This window comes from Elephantulus edwardii, unplaced genomic scaffold, assembly GCF_000299155.1.
Source record: "Elephantulus edwardii isolate Elephantulus edwardi_28Jun2011 unplaced genomic scaffold, EleEdw1.0 scaffold00257, whole genome shotgun sequence".
In the NCBI taxonomy this organism is placed as follows: domain Eukaryota; kingdom Metazoa; phylum Chordata; class Mammalia; order Macroscelidea; family Macroscelididae; genus Elephantulus; species Elephantulus edwardii.
Genome location: NW_006400007.1, coordinates 4,016,991 through 4,027,328, shown reverse-complemented (window position 1 = coordinate 4,027,328; position 10,338 = coordinate 4,016,991). Strand labels below are relative to the sequence as shown.

Below are 10,338 nucleotides of genomic sequence, written 5' to 3'. Positions count from 1 at the left end.
CAAAGCAGAAAATGAGTTTTCATTCATCTTGGAATGATGCGAGAGGTTACGGGCAAGACAAATAGCAGCCTCCCCCTCTTCCTTTATCACTGTCACTGCAATTAATAGGCTGTGGCCTTCGTTATCCAGGCCTCTGCTAAGGAGAGCACAGGCCCCAGGCGACGCTAACGAGGAAGAGGAAGCAGGCCCAGCTCCCACCGAGTTCTATCACGTGGCCATATGCTCACCTGGCCCTTGAAATTCGCCAGTGGCCTGTGGATGAGCTAGGAGGGTCTCACGTGGCAGCCAAACCTCAGCCTGAGAGAAGGATCCTCAAAGACTTCTAGATTCTGTGCCTTTGTGATCACTGCGGCTGCCTTTCCTCTCAAGGGTTTTCAAAGTGTCATGCCAGTCATGTCTTATTTCCTCTTCCCACAAGAACCTGTGAGCGAGGTATCCACTCTCCCATTTTTCTGACCAGGAAACTGAGATTCAGGCAAGAACAGCTAAACAGCTATGTCCAAGACTATACAGGCTAGTAAGAATAGGAGCTGGGATTTGAATAGCAGTCTATTTGCTTCCAAAGTTTGAGTTACTGCTCACTATCACATTTTTCTTTTTTAATTACTATTATTAATTTTAATGAAATTTACAGAGACTTTGGATTTTTATTCATCTCTTTTTGTACTTTTCTCCCTGCCCCCCCCCCCAGTTATTCTTCTCTTTGAAAAGTAAAAGAATTCTTTAATTTTTATATAATCCCTCGCCCCAGATCCACTCCACTGTGCAGCCTTCGTTCTGGACTCCTGTCAGGACAATAATACCTAATCACGTGTCCCTTTTAAAGAGTTCTCTCCTTCATATGTTTCAATGCAGTATATGTAATTTATCCCATCTTTCTCAGTCTCTCCCCAACCCTGATGCCAGTCCCATTTTACAACAGTGGCACTATGCAGTATTTGTTCTTTTGTGACTGAGATATTTCACTCAGCATAATGTCCTCCAGGGTCACCCATTTAGAATAATATTTCATGAGTCCCTTGTTTTTCAACGCCGCGTAGTATGACTCAACAATGTAGAGGGAGCAAGGGGCTCCCTGAGAGGCTCTGATTCCAGAATTCTAGTACAGAAAGAGCCTTGCAGATAATCTGAGTTAATAGTAGCTGCTTGCTCTGCTCCAGGACTGGGAAGTCTCAAATCCTGGAGGGACCTTGAACTTAACCTTTTCCCTTTTTCCCAAGTGTGAGTAGTTTCTTTTGAGAGAATTCTAAAACATAATTGCATCTCAGGGGAGCTCTGGTGGCCTAGTGGCAAGGAACTGCAACTACAATCCCAGAGGTGCACGGTTCGAATCCACCAGATGCTCTGCCGGGGAAGGAGGGACAATTTCCTCCTGTACCAGTCAGATCTGATTTGATGGCACACACACACACAAAAATAATAAAATAAAATAAAAATTGCATCTAAAGTTTACTGTGGGAGCTCTGGTGGCCTAGTGGCAAGAAGTTGTGCTGCAATCCTGAAGGCATGTGGTTTGAATTCACCAGCTGCTCCTGGGAGAAAGATGGGCAATCTCCTCTCATGTGATTAAGTGCCTCTGAAAAACCCACTGGAGGGTCAGTTATCAGTTGATTCCAACTTGATGGTACACAACAGCAACAAAATTTACTGATTTCCTAGGAAGTTTTACTCATTAGACATTTGCTCAGTCAGTGAAGACTTATTTTCTTACCTATTGCAGTGTAATGAATTACCCCAAAACCTACCACAGCAGTAAGCATTTATTATCTTGCAGTTTCTGTGGATCGGGAGTGGAGGAGTCGCTTGGCTGGCAGTTTTGGTCTCTTACGAAGTTATCTTGTTGATCTGGGCTGTAGTCACTTAAAGGCTTGACTGGGGCTAGAAGATCTGTTTCCAAGATGACTTCACCCAGAGGTGGGCACACTGGTGCAGGCTGTTGGTGGGACGCCTCAGGCCATCCCCAGGTGGACCTCACCACTTCATGGTTCACCCACGTGGCTGTTGGCCCGATAGTCCAGTTGCTTCCCATAGGGTCTTCTCCACAGAAGAGGCTATGAGAACAATATGGTGACCAGCTCTCTCAGAGCTGCCAGCTAGTAGAGTAAGATAGATGCCACAATGCCCTTATCTATTCTAAGAAGCAGGACACTGTCACTCTGCTGGTCACACAGATAACCCTGATGCAATGTGGGAGGTGAAGAATAAGAATATGAATTCAAGAATGTGAATATTAGAAGGTAATGATTATTAGGGGCCATCTTCAGGACTGTTTACCACAGATGATAAATTCAAGAGAGCATCTGTGGTGCCGCACTTCGGCTAGATACATTTAAAGGTTTTCTGTCACTTTCCTAGAACAGAGCTTCAACAAAACACTTTTTCTGTTCAGTCACTGGAAATATCGCGAGACTTGTTTGCCTGCTCTTTGCCTCACTCTACGCCTGCGCACTCACTTCAAAGAGGACGGTTGCACTTGGAGGAAGGGCTTTGAATGTTGTGGACACCAGCTCCGTTGAAGCACAGCTCGACCAATTGCTGAGACGTCTCGCAGCCAAAATGCCTTGAATTTATGGTGAAGAAGGACATGTGGAGGAATACTGAGGATGAAATTCTCAAAGCAACAGTAATGAAATATGGGAAAAAACTAGTGGTCTTGGATTGCTTCATAGAAAATCAGCAAAACGGTTCAAAACCAGGTGGTATGAATGGTTGCAGTAAGAAAACAGAATGGCTAGGAGAAAGGAAAAACTTGCACTTGGCTTTGTAGGTACCAATTCAGTGGAGGACCATTGCTCTAATCATTGAAAGAACAGCTGCCCAATGTTTGGAACACTGAATTTTATTTGTGTAAAGCTGCCCAAAGAGATAATGAAAAAGAAACAATAGATAATTCACAAAAACGTAAATCTGGAGAAACTAGATCCAAACCCAGAAACAAAACCAGCACAACCTGACTCAAATGATATGGATGAAAATGAACTTGAGATTGTTTCTGAAGTTCGAGTCCACCTGGCCAATACTAAAGGAAACAAGGGCAAGAAGAAAGCAAGAGAGAAAGAGAAGCAGCATGGTGTCTTGCTGCTCTTCAAAAGAGCAGCGAGAGTCGGTCAGGCGCCATAGAAATCCAGAAGAAAAGATAAAAATTCATGATTATGCGGAAATCTCATGGGGGGGCAACTCCCCCCAATAAACCATGCTCCTGGTTTTTAGGATACTTCTGAGGAAAAGTACCAGCATCTTGATACAAATTTCAGGTAATTATTGCAACACGGTCTCGATGGGGAATGAAGATCTGAAAAAGAAGAGAAAGAGAGCAAATCAAAAGAAAAGCAACATTTGAAAATAAAAAAGAATCTAATTTACCATGAGCTATATGAGAAGGAATGTGGCATCAGTATTAGAGGAAGACTCATTAACAACCTACGTTATGCAGATGACACAACCTTGTTTGCTGAAACTGAGGAGGACCTGAAGCATTTATTGCAGAGGGTCAAGGACTGTAGTCTGCAGAATGGATTGAAGCTCAACATAAAGAAAACGAAGATTCTCACCACTGGGCCGTTGGCAGCATCATGGTAGATGGAAAAGAGATTGAGATTAATAGGTTCTATTTGCTTCATTCCATAATCAATGCTTTTGGCACCAGCAGTCAGAAATTCAAAAGACTAATTGCATTAGGAAAATCAGCTATCAGGGACCTCTCCAGAATGCTAAGAGCAACAGTGTCAATGTAGAGAATAAGGTGCACATGATCCAGGCCATGGTCTGTGCAATTACCAGTTTTGTATCAGAGAAATGCACAATGACCAAAGAAGACAGAACAAGAATTGATGCTTTTGAGTTGTGCTGGAGAAGAGTATTGAACGTACCATGGACTGCCAAGAAAACGAACAGATTTGTCCTGGAGGGGGTGAAGCCAAACTGTTCCTTGGAGGTAAGAATTTTTAGATCTATTTCACATACTTTGCGTATGTTGCCAGAAAGAGTCAGTCCCTGGAGAAGGACAACGTACTTGGAAGGGTGGAAGGACAGTGCAGGAGAGGGGGACCCAAGGTGAGATGGATTGACACAATAATCGGGATAATGAGAGTGGCTGTGTCAGAGACAGTACGATGGGCTCAGGGTAGAGTGGGGTTCAGCGTTATTGTGCCTAGGGCCACTATGAGTTGTGATCGACTTGACAACACATAATGACAACAACAACAACATTCTTCAAGTTAGTGGTGTCTTGCAATGCCAAAAACAGAAGCAAACTACTACTTCCTGCTCCTCAGATTTCAGATGCAGAACTTCAGGAAGTTGGAAAAGTAGGCCACACAAATGAAATATCACATTAGACTGATGAGGAATCTGGGATAACTAACTCCTAGTACTCTTCTGTCTGAATCCAATGTTATCAATAACAGCATAGCTCTTAAGAACACCACCATGGACCCCAGCTTCCTAGGACAGGATTCTTCAGGAAAGTCAGAACTTCATGGCCTTCACCAAGGTGGATATTCCATTAAAAGAGAAACAATATTCTTCTGCAAGAAAGTTACTTGTTAGGTATGACTCTACACCAATAAGCTGAACAGACATAAAACAGCTGTTTTTCCTTCCTGTGGACCCGAAGGAAGGGCTGATTCCCAGGAGAGGGACAATCCCCACACCAGTTATTAACTCCACCTTTGAGAGTGAGACTCCTCTTTGAGACAAGCGAAACATTAATCCTGTGGATGGAATGACAGATTCCGGCGATTCCTCTTATTTGAAACAGATAGAAAAGGAATATTGTGAACATCTCTGTTTAGGCCTTCCTGCTCTTAAGATTGAAATTGTTCTACCATGTGCTGAAAAGGAGCTGGGAGATGATGAAGTTGATGATACATTAAGATGTTGCTGATGTAAATGCAAGACATGTGAAAGAAGTGAAATGAATGCACAAAGCTGTCCAGAAAGATCTGCCAAGACCATCAGAAGGAAATGAAACTATTCTAAGACCTTTAAATGTCAAAAATACCTCCAACAGGTTTATAGAAAAGTGAAGAACTATTAAAAAAAGGAAACTATAACAATGCTTCATAACGATCTTCCACATCATTCTGTAGTTGTTATTATGCCATTTAATTACCTGCGACTCATAGTGATCCTATGAACAGATCTGAGCTGTGCCCTATCCTGCATCATCTTCACTGTTTCTGATATGCTTGAGCTCTTTGTTACAGTCATTATTCCAATCAGTGTTATGGGGAGCTTTCTTGTATCCTAGCATGATGTCTTTTTCTAAAGATCAGCCCCCTCCTGATAACATACCCAAAGTATGGAAGACACATGAAAATAAAAAGAGAAAAGCTGTAGAATTTATTAGCAACAATCCAGAGCACATTACCAAACATTATCCTTGTGACAAAGTTCTTTGAAGAAGAGCTAGAAAAAGGCATTTTGGTGCAGACGATGGATGTTATAAACCAAGAAATGAGCCATGGAGAACCTGCAAGTGCAGCTTATAACCAAGTGTGAGAAGAATGTTGTAATTAAGTTTTGTATCTTCCTTGGCTAAGCCGTTGCAGACAGCCAAGCTAGCTCGTAAAAAGGACAACACTGAGTCACTGGACAAAAAGGCCTGAGATAGAGGCCACATAACTACAGAAGCCAAAAATGCCACAAAGATGGAAAATTTTGCTTGGAGGTTATCAGTCTCTTGTTATGGGGCTCATCTAACAGTTGAATGACTTATGGGACCAAAATGAGCAAGCTTACTTGGAGTTAGGCACTTTTGAAGAATTGAAAAACATGAAGATTTTGCTATTCCTGGGAGGCTAGAGTGTCTAAAAGAAGATGTTTAGTGCCATAAAGATCAGGAAAAGAAACTTCAGAATAAATATACTGAGTGGCTGGTGGAGAAAGAATCGGAAGTAAAAATTTTGAAGTACAGTTTGCAATCTGTTACAGATGAATTAATTGCTTGTTTTCCTGCTCTGGAAGGCTGAAACTTATGCTTGTCTTCATTGGAAAATTTGCCCATTTTCCTATTGTTTATTTTGTATGATACCCATGTTATAAATTCCATGTGTAAAAACGTTAACTCCATAGAACATTTTAGGGTTTAAAAGTATTAAGATGAACATTGTTTTAATCAGTGTCATATTTGCAAATTTTTAGTTTTGGCCTTTCATTGAAAAATGCCTGCTTTTAAACTGCTGCCTGTGAATAATTCTTAAATAAAAACAAAACATTAAAAAGAGAGCATCTGTGACATTCCTTAGAAATGAAAAGGTATATTCAAGGTTAAAAAACAAAACCAAAACCAAAACATCTGATCTGTAGTGTTGAAAATCAGGATAATCCTTACTTTTAGGGGAGACAGAGACTCGGTATGATCGTGAAGAGATAACTGGTAAGCTGGTAATGTTTTATTTCAAGGTTATATGAACATTTACTTTGTGAAAAATCATTGCACATTGTTTGTGTACTTTTCTGTATATTAAAAAAATTAAGGCATCCTCATACTTGAGAAGATTTGGGGCCATTCATGTGGTTGAAATATAGAAGAAGCATTTGGACTCGAGAGGAATGGTGACTTTCCAATGCTTTCCTAATGGGTGAGGGACTGGCACTCAGCCCTCCTGGGTCCTGAAGAATGGCCTTTAGCAGGCACTGTGGGCACAGGAGCTAGATGATGTTGGAAGGCTGGAACTGGAGACACCATTTCCTGTGTCTTGGTCACCCATCTTCCCCTCAGCTCTCATAGCGTTTTTCAGAATAGGTGAGGTATGGAGTTAGTTGAATCGAGTCAGCCACTGTTTGACAATCTACACAATCCCGTTCCCAGCCCTCTTTATCTCCGTGTGGTCAGTTGGGATACCTTCTGCCCACAGACAGACTGTTGGCCCTGGTGTGTCTACTTCCACTGGAATCTAAGACTTCCCAAGGCCAGGGGTTTTATCTCTATGCTTACTACAGAATCCTTAGATCCAGAACAGTAGACTTGCAACAAGGGCTTCAGAGACTTTACAGACAAGTGCACAAATGACGACAATACACTCATGACACACACCTTGAAGGGGGAAGTCCAGGAGCTGTGGAAGCTGTTGGCAAGGGACCCTAAAGTAGGCTTGGAGGATGGCAGGTTCCTTTGGGGTGGAGGTTGGGGACCAGCATCTGCTGATGAGTAGTAGTTAACTGGACAAGTATACAAGGCAGAGGGAACAGCATCTGCAAAGCCTCAGAAGCTACAGAGAACAAGTGATTATTTCAAAAGCGGCATGATTGGGTTGTGGAGGTAAGGGCTTGGGGAGATGGCTAGACAATAGGTAAGAAAGGCAGTGTGTCCTAAAAGCAATGGGAAGACCAGGGTGGTGGTTCAAGTCCTGTACTTGGCACATACAAGTAAGATGGCGTGAATGAGGAAGGGAGAAGGAAGAAAGGAAGGAAAAGAAATCCGAGTTGACTCAGTCTAGCCCCATCTCAGCTTTTGGCAGCAGCTGTGGGCTGATCATTTTCAGGACCCTGTGGTTAGTCAACCGCCTCAGAGACTCCTTCCCAGAAGGGCAGCTGCCCAGCCCCAAGAGCCCTCTGCCAGGCCTGACAGACCCCAACGCCTCCCAGAACGGAATCAGCCCTCCCTCTCTCCTGGCCCAGGCAGGGTGGGGTGGGGTCAGCAGCACCCCCCTCCCAACTCCCAGCAGTGGACACAATGTTCTGGTTCAGTGGAAGGACCTTAAACTCAGAGACAAGGACACGGCAGTAAAGGATGATGTGGCCGAACCCCCCGGTTCCGCTGCGAGCAGACCCCAGGTGTGTGATCGGGCGCAGTTAAATTTCATCATTACCCTTTCTGCGATAGTGTTTTTTATAGTCTTTTTTACTACTGGCACTAAAGGTTCTGGACTCATCCCGGTGGAGTGGAGGACATCAGTCGTCGGGCTGACTGCTCCATGATATAAAAAAATGACAAGTCCTGGCTTAATCTTTCTGATAACTGTGTTCTGCGCCCCCATCCATCTCTACCAAGGGGTTTGGGTGAAGCTGGAAGACAAGAGCATCCCAGCATTTAAGAATGAAAAATTAAGTGCCCTTTTTAAGCACAGCGTGGAGCTGCCTGGCTTGGTGCTGTTCTCAGGGTGGGGGTTGCTGGGGAGAGGGGAGGGAGAGTAAGTCCAGCTGTGTCTCCTTCAGGTCTCAATGGAGGGAAGGGGAGCAGTGTGCCCCATGCAGTGTCCATGTCGTGGGGGTGTCCGTGTGAGCATATTTGGAAAAGTGTGGGTGGGTTGTATTCCCCCACACGAGTTCTGAATCCAGTCTGCATGTTTGTGAGGGTGTCTGTACCTAGTAGTGATGTAGGGAGTTGCACTGCTAATCTAAGCATGACATCTCTCTGGAGGTTCAAACCCCCCAGCAACTTACTCCTTGGGAGAAAGTCACACAGTCTCCACCTTTGTGACACACAGCCTTTGTAAACCCTCCGGAGGGTCAGCAATGAGTCAGTTCCAACTTCGATGGCAATGTGTGAGGGTGAGAATCTGGCAGTGTGTATCTAACAAAATAGAATAGCCCTGTGCTGTAAATCAAGGCCTGGGCTCAAATTCCACCTCTGCTTTAATTAACATTATAGCATCTGTGCAAAGTCACTTCCCCTTTCCGGCCCTCGATTTCCTCATCTGTACAATTGTTGTACAGTAGGGACCACATGAAGCCAGTTGTCCAGTGGAGAACTCGCCAGCCAGATGACAGACATGGCACAATCGTTGCCTGTTTCCCCATCTGTTCTTGGAGACTCTTACTCTAGACGACTTCTCAGGCCATGTTGGCTTTGATATGTGAAGACCTTGAGTTGGGAAGTTGGCAAGGGTCCCCAGCCCAGCCGCCCTGACCCAGTGTCAGTTCCTCTATGGTTCCGACTTTTCTGCTTGTTGGACCTTGGAAAGTAGCCACTTGTTTCCTTTTCATGTCCCAGAAAATGATGCAGGGGCTGACTTTGGAAGCATTGTACAGAAGCAAGAACACAAGGTGTGTGGCCTTAAGTTCCGGTTTTACTCACTAGCTACGCCTATGCTTTCTATGCCTCAGTTGCATTACCTGTAAAATGGAAACAAGACAACTGAAGACCCAAGAAGTTGTTGCACATAAAATATTTAACACCAGATTGAATAAATAACAAACTAAAAAGCTCATTGCTATTGAGTTGGAACTGACTCATAGTTGACCCTCTCCAGTGTGTTTCCGAGGCTGTAAATCATGTAGGAAGGCATTGCCCACCTTTCTCCCTTGTAGCCACTGGTGGATTTGAATCATCAGAGAGACTCTGCCTCCGGGTTAGCAGCATCACTCGCTGTGAGCTGTTCCTCTAGAACCTCTGTAGTAAATAACGTTGTTATTGTTGTTGTTGTTATTGTTAGGTGCTGTCGAGTCAAGTACGACTCGCAGCAACCCTATGAACAGCCATTCTGAAAGCTGCTCTATCCTGTGCATTCCTCATCATCTCTGAAACACTAGAGTCCATCGCTGAAGTCATCTCCTTGGGCGTCTTCCTCTCCTTCACTGACCCTCCATCTTTACAGCATGATGTCCCTTTCCAAGGAATAGCCTCACCTAACTATGTGTCCCAAATATGAAAGATGAAAGTTGCCTCCATATCCGTTTGGTTTTTTTGGCAGTCCATAGACTATTCGCTGTTACTAGCGTTCCCGCATGGGGCAGCCTTGTGCCCCATATACACATTTTTCATAACCACACAGCCCCCCTAAACAGAATTGGCCCAGTTCTGCTACCATCCAATTCCATCTTCTCCTCATTGAAAGTCAACAGGGAGGGGCCAGGGGACAAATGGCTGCTTGGCTTTCCATGCAAGATGCGGAAGAGAGAGGGAGGGCAAGTGGAGCTGGGGAACCCTTGCTGCTAGAAGCCCAGTTTGTCCTGGGAGGGGTTCAACATTTGTTGCTAATAAGAGAGAGAAGGGAATTAAAAAAAACCCAACACACAAACACCCCTTCTTCCCCAACAAACCCACCAAAAGCTCCCACCTGGGCCCAGGCAGATGCAGCTTCGCGCAATCCCTTTATCACCAGCGCCTGCAGTTTGGAGAACAAGATGACAGGCTGATTAGGGCCGTGGTTATCTGGGGCAGGTGGTGTTTATCTGGGAAGCTTCCGCAGGCAGGCTGAGTCCCCATCGGATAGTGTGCACGCTATCTGTGCTGCTGAGGCAATGCGGGGGTGGGGTGGGGGGCTGGGGTCTTGGGATCTCCTCAAACCCCCTTCCAAGAGTGGAAGTGTTGGAGAAGCGTCAGCAGGGTAAAGAGAGGATAATGAGACACTCCTGCGTTGTTATGAGGATTCACGGTTAAGGATGATCAGA

General features: G+C 44.5%; 1 pseudogene; it reads left to right on the top strand.

Annotated features, from left to right (window-relative positions):
* Window positions 1-2,569: 2,569 nt before the first annotated feature.
* LOC102843768 overlaps window positions 2,570-10,338 on the top strand; it is a 78,584-nt pseudogene continuing 70,815 nt past the window's right edge.